The following is a 6,778-nucleotide window of genomic DNA, read 5'->3' on the forward strand; positions in this document are numbered from 1 at the left end:
TAAATCAACGCCTAATATTTGCTATCCAAACAACCCCTAAGAGCTCGGGAGCCAGCGATCCCACTGCACCTATTCCTCAATTTCTCCAACCAAGCGAGCCGTGATCTGTAACTTATCCCACTGCACGCGGAAAGCTCAAACAAGCCCAACATCTCCCGATTGTAGAGTTGAAATGAGATGTACAAAGAGCAACCCTAGCCTGATTGCTCAGACCATTTGTTTCGCACTCAATTTATCCCATTGAAAAGTTTCCGCCAAATTTCTCGCGGCATCAAATTAAAAATTGACCAGCTCACCTCGGGCAGTCAGACACAAACACTTGATCATGTTCACTCGGTTTGGAGGCATGGGCCATTTGCTTCAGAAGAAAAAGAGAGGCATGGGCCATTTTCTTTGTACTTCCTTGGATGCGGCTCGACACGAAGCTCCCTCCCTCCCTGGCTCACTGCATCATCAGCAGTGACGCCATTCTTCTCCTTCTCGGCTTCTTTTTCTTCAAGCAAAGGAAACCCTTTCTCTGATCTGATCTCATCTCATCAATGCTCCCTCTTGCTAACACTGCAGACATATTTTTATATATACACTCACCAGGAATGCTCGATTCGCTCAACGGTCAACGCCATCCCAGCGCACCACTGTTCAGCACAAGTCTCGCGAGCAAACTATAGTCAGTCAGTCAGCCTGTCCCATCACTCCATAAGACATGGTAAACATGGTGGAGCAGCAGGACGCCGCCGAGGAGATCGTCAATTCGTCATCGCAGGCGCCGGCGTGGCAGGCCTCGCCGTCGCCCTGGGACTCCACAGGTAAAGCAAAGCTTCGTCCTCCAGCCTGTACATACATACATATGTCTGCAATTCTGCATCCTGATGTGCTCAGACGGGGATGAACCGCAGGAAGGGCGTTCGGTGCGTGGTGCTGGAGTCGTCGCCGGTGCTCCGGACTTCCGGGTTCGCGATCGCCGCATGGACGAACGCCTTCCGCGCGCTTGATGCCCTTGGGGTAGGCGACACCATTAGGAGGAAACACCTGCAGATCAAGGGGTGCGCATGGTTCTAATCACTCGATTTCCCATCAATTTTCAGTCGTTGGGTTTGTAATTAATTAGATGTTCTCCTTCGTTGTTGGTAGGGCGTGTGTCATGTCTTCGACAACAGGGGAAGTGGCGCGAGAGATTGATCTCCGGGTGCAAGGAAAATGGTGAGACACGGATCCTTAACCTGAATTACAGAGTTGGTTTAGAGCTACTCTGTTCTTCGTGAAGTAATCCTTGACGATGCAGGGGACCCCATGAAGCCCAGTGCGTGCAGCGTAACGTGCTGCTCCAGGCACTGGAGGAAGAACTGCCCAGAGGCACCATCCGCTACTCCTCCAAGATCGTCTCCATCGACGACCAAGACGGCGACGGCGACGGCGACGCCAAGATCCTCCATCTTGCTGACGGCTCAACTCTCCGTGCAAAGGTGCTGATCGGCTGTGACGGGATCAACTCGGTGGTGGCGAAATGGCTGGGGCTCGCCAAGCCGCGGGACTCGGGGCGCAGGGCCACGCGGGGCCACGCCAAGTACCCCGACGGCCATGGCTTCGAGCACAAGATGCTGCAGTTCAGCGGCCAGGGATTCCGCGCGGGCTTGGTCCCCTGCAACCACACCGACGTCTACTGGTTCTTCACATGGTCTCCTCCTACTCCGGACGGTAAGGATGACACCGAGCAGAACCCGGCGGAGATGAAGCAGTTCGTGCTGGCGAAGCTCAGAAGCATCAAGCCCCCCGCCGATGTGCTGGAAGCGGTCGAGAGGAGCGAGATGAACGACGTCCTCGTGGCGCCCCTGCGGTACCGTCCCCCGCTGTCGCTCCTGTTCGCCAGCATCAGCAAGGGGAACGTGTGCGTCGCCGGCGACGCGCTCCACCCGACGACGCCGGACCTGGCGCAGGGCGCGTGCGTCGCGCTGGAGGACGCGGTCGTCCTCGCGCGGTGCCTCGGCGACGCCATCGTCGGGAAGGAACGGGAGTCGGTCGAGGCGGCTCTGCGCCGGTACGCAGGGATCCGGCGGTGGAGGAGCGCGCAGGTGATCGCCGCGTCCTACATGGTGGGGCTGCTGCAGCAGAGCGATCACGCCGTGGTGAGGTTTGCGCGGGACAGGCTGCTGTCCGGGATGCTCGCCAAGGGGCTCCTCATGATGCCGGACTACGACTGCGGCACGCTGTGAGCTGTGAGAAATGTAACTTAATACAGTATACTTTTTCGATAGCAGACTCATGATGCCGGACTCCGACTGCGGCACACAGACTATTTCGATAGCTGTCTAGCAAAGCTGGACAAATCTATATCTTTGATCCGGCACACAGACTATTTCAATACCTGCCTTCAACTAAAAGCCCTTCCCCTAAACTTTTTTTTCACTGGAACAATGCCCATGCGTTGCAACGGGATATAAATATTTTAGTACGTTAGCTTGTGATTTATCTGCCAATAATAATACAATTGTGTAAACAAATGTTCATCAAATTCTGACAGTGAATTACCTTATATTTTTATCGCAAAATAATTTTACCTTATATTTTGATTAGAAATTTGGTAAGTAACTTAAAGTTGAATTGATTCAGGAGGTAAATAAATTAAAGTGAAACAGAAAGTAAGTAAATTAAGGTGATTGATTATCACATGGAAGGTTGGACGAAGGGGTGGTGAAAAGAAAGGTGAAATGGAAACCTTATGTTCTCTTTTCTCTACTATATACTATTAAACAAGCGAACATTATCTTTCCTAAGCGCACCCCGTCTAACGTACACACAACAATTATAGCAATTAGAGTCACACGATTAAGCCCACTCATTTAGATCTAACCGCCAAAATCACAATAAACCCTCATCAAAAGTGCCTCTAGCAATTTGAAGAGGCGGACGAAAACTCTGCCGTCCCACGATCGGATGAAAAGAAGGTTCGTTACGTATCCATTTAATGCCACCGCGTAATTAGCGCTAACATCCCATGGTGAGAGGCCGTCCGCTGGGAGACCCAGCCCCATTGTGCGCTTACCCGATCCCATCCGCCGCTGACCACCAGGGGGGGGGGAGCTTTCGCTTGAGCGCCTGCGTCCTAGAGCCGGAGCCCGCCGGATCTCCTCGCCCCACCGTCGTCCCGCGTGCCACTGGGGAGCACGCCGGCGAGCGTCGTTGCCTTTCCGCCACCGGCCTAGGTGATCCATGGCTCGTGGACGGATCAAGAGCGCCGCCTGGCATGTCTTGAGGATTAATTGGAGGAATGTCTCAGAGTTGTTTTAGAATTTTGAAAGGGTCAAAAGCGGATGGTCAGAGGTAATACATCATTTGCTCTTGGTCAGTTTGCTGAACACGTGCAGCCAGAAATTCGATCTCACTATGAGAGTGTAGTTCCATGCATCTTAAATGCAGTTGAAGACCCATCAGATGGGGTTAAGGTAAAATAGGGAGAGACTTTGGATATAAATATTGGTTAATTTTGCATGACAACTCCGTGGTAATTATGTAATGCGAATAATCAATATGATTTTGTAGGAGATATCATATTATGCATTGGTGGTTTTCTGTGAAGACATGAGTGAAGATATCCTACCATATCTGGAACCTTGGATATGCAGATTACTTATGTCTTTGCAGGTTTAGTCCTCGAAATTCTGTTGAGACTGACGCAGGGCAGCCTGATAAGGAAGAAAAGATTAGAAATGACATGCCATGGCAGCCATAGTGATGTATTTTTCTTTCATGTCCTTCCAATTTAGTATGTTTTCATTTGGACTGTAGATGGTAATTGTATTGTCATATAGTCATATTAGTTACGTAGTGTACGCAGAGACTGAAGGCTCGGTCTTCTTTTCTTTCTTATAGGAATGAAATTTGGAGATTACCGTACTCATTAATTTCTTTACCACACTGTGATGTCTTGGTTACGTACATATGTATATCACTTATTCTTCAGCAGAATAGTACGTTATAATCAGTTCGGTACTACTATATATTAACAACCAGATAAACTTAAATCTTTATGCTATTGACTATATATTTAGAATGTGAAGGCCAGCAAGAGCAGATAGCATCAAGGTAATCATTTGAACTGCAATATTCTCTGAATTTTAAATAAAGGTGGTTAATTTCTTACAAACCAAGCATACCTTTGGTATCTTGATGTTCTTTCTTATATAGCATATCTAAATGTGAATTTTTATATACAGGTGTGATGTTTCCAATATGAAGGCCAAATAGAAGGGAGGAGATAACAATCGGATCGATTCCAATATGTGAACTTCCAAACATGGGTGAAGGGAGGAGATAACAACGTTGGCGTTGGCTCTATTGGTTTGATGTTGCAGATTTATTAGTTGTCAATTATCACCCACACATAACAATCGGACTCGATTCCGATAGCAAGGGCGCCCGAGCACTGTTCGTCCACCTCCAGCAGTTTTTGCTTGTTTCACCTTAGCCTTCATAGTCCCTCAAGGAAATTGTCACTGAACTTTGACAATGGCATCTTCTCACTTTTGTGAACGACACTAGATTATCTCTTAGTAATAGTTCTTTACTAAATTTTGTTGATACATAAATGGTTATTTACTGAACAATACTTGTATGTGTCTGTGTATGGAGAATGGTGATGAAACTTTATAATAATCCATTGTCCAACAAGGGGGTTCTAATTTCTGATTCGATTACTATAACTATATGATCTGCAAAAAATTCAAATGGTAGTATGTTTGACATATACTGCAATGGGCCGAAGCCCGCTTGGATATTTTTTTCACACACTGAAATTCATTTACAGGAGATTATAATCATTTGGGCACTATGCAATGAGAAACTGTGCATTTAGATAAGAGATATTTGTTTGTAGAAGAATGTTGATTCATGAAGATTGATATATCATTTTTTTGGAAGAACCTCATCATGAGGGCAGGGGTCCAGCATTTTATTAAGAAGAGAGAGATGATCCAGTTTATAAAGGAAGCCAGAAAAAACCCTAACATTTTCTGGTTATAATTAGGAAAAACGGAGTGACAACCTAAAAACAGAAGAAGAAAAACACTAAAGCTTGGGGTAAACATAGATGCGACATCAGGAAGATCGTCAGAGCCAGACACAAGAGCACCAAGGCCCAAAACCGAAAATCAAATTGTTTGTATGAGTCAAGAATTGGGTATTATGCACTCTGTATGATTTAAAAAAAATTCAAGAAATCTATCACTATTTGGTTAGAATTTTTCATGTTTAATACGTGCGTTGCACGTGCATGCTAACTAGTAAGTTGTAGAGACACATGAAAGGTTGGACGAAGGGGTGGTGAAAAGAAAGATGAAATGGGAACCTTATGTTCTTTCTAAGTAGTAGAGATTACAATCAAATATGCTCACATACGCCCACATACACTCTCCTCTATGAAGCACACCCTACACGTATTAGCTACAAAGCCTCGAGCTTTTCTCCTAAACATTAATAACTCCTTATATTGCTCCACTAAACTTAACTCCTCAAAAGTTTGAGGAACAAAATTTCTCTATTACTAGTCCGGTGGTCTCTTGTTGCTGTATATGGGGCAGCACAACTGAATTCAAACCAGACTTTTTTGGCTGGTTTGGTGCGGATTTGTGGAGATGAAAATCTGCCAATACTAGTCGGGGGAGATTTTAATATCATCAGGAGGAGAGATGAAAAGAACAATGACAATTTTGATGGACGTTGGTCTATGATGTTTAATATGATTATCGAGATTCTTAATTTAAGAGAAATAGAACTCACCAGTAGACAATCTACATGGGCCAACTCGTTACCCACTCCGACTTATGAAAAGCTGGATAGGGTACTGGCTAGTGTGGAGTGGGAACAAAAATATCCATTGGTGTTGGTCCACGCGATGCAGAGAGCGATCTTGGATCACACACCACTTCTATTAGACTCGGGTGAGGCTACCCATGTGGCAAATAAAAATACTTTCTCTTTCGAACAAAGCTGGTTTGAGCGAGAAGGGTTTTTGGAGATCATTGCACGCGAATGGGATAAGTCGGTTAGTGGAAGGACGCATGTTGAGAGATGGAAAAATAAAATTAGTCATCTCCGACAGTTTCTGAGAGGGTGAGCCAGAAATGAGAGTGGGATTTACAAACTAGAAAAAGAGCGTCTTACTCAGTTGATTGAGGCACTAGACTTAAAGGCTGAAGCCACTCTTCTTTCTGTTAATGAGCAACGAACCAAGTCCGAGGCTGAGCAAGGTCTATGAGCTCTCTTGAGAGAGGAGGAGCTTAAGTGGGCATTGCGTGCGAAAGCGCTTAAGGTTGTCCATGGGGACGACAATACACAATTCTTCCACATGGTTGCAAATGGTAAACAAAGGAAGAAGAAAATTATACAGCTTGAACAGGACGAGGGGACAATAGTGGGACATGAAAACCTGAAAGCATATATTTCAAATTATTATAAGAAACTTTTTGGACCCCCGAATTCAAGTACGGTGTCACTTGATGAATCTGTGATTGATGACATTCCTCAATTACAGGCAGCAGAGAATGATATTCTCTCTGCACCGTTTACTGAAAAAGAGGTTCTTCAGGCAATATCACAAATGAAGCCGAATAAAGCACCGGGACCAGATGGGTTTCCAGCTGAATTCTATAAGAAATGTTGGCATATCATTAAAGATGATCTTATGCCTATATTTCACGATTTTTTCAACGGCCATTTAGAGTTATTTCATCTTAACTTTGGTACGATAACGCTGCTACCTAAGAAAGATGAGGCAGTTCGGATC

General features: G+C 45.6%; 1 pseudogene; it reads left to right on the plus strand.

Moving 5' to 3' along the window:
* The first annotated feature begins 591 nt into the window (after positions 1-591).
* On the plus strand, positions 592-2,403 carry LOC123095163 (monooxygenase 2-like; annotated as a pseudogene).
* The last annotated feature ends 4,375 nt before the right edge of the window (positions 2,404-6,778 follow it).

This window comes from Triticum aestivum, chromosome 4B, assembly GCF_018294505.1.
Source record: "Triticum aestivum cultivar Chinese Spring chromosome 4B, IWGSC CS RefSeq v2.1, whole genome shotgun sequence".
Classification (NCBI taxonomy): Eukaryota; Viridiplantae; Streptophyta; class Magnoliopsida; order Poales; family Poaceae; genus Triticum; species Triticum aestivum.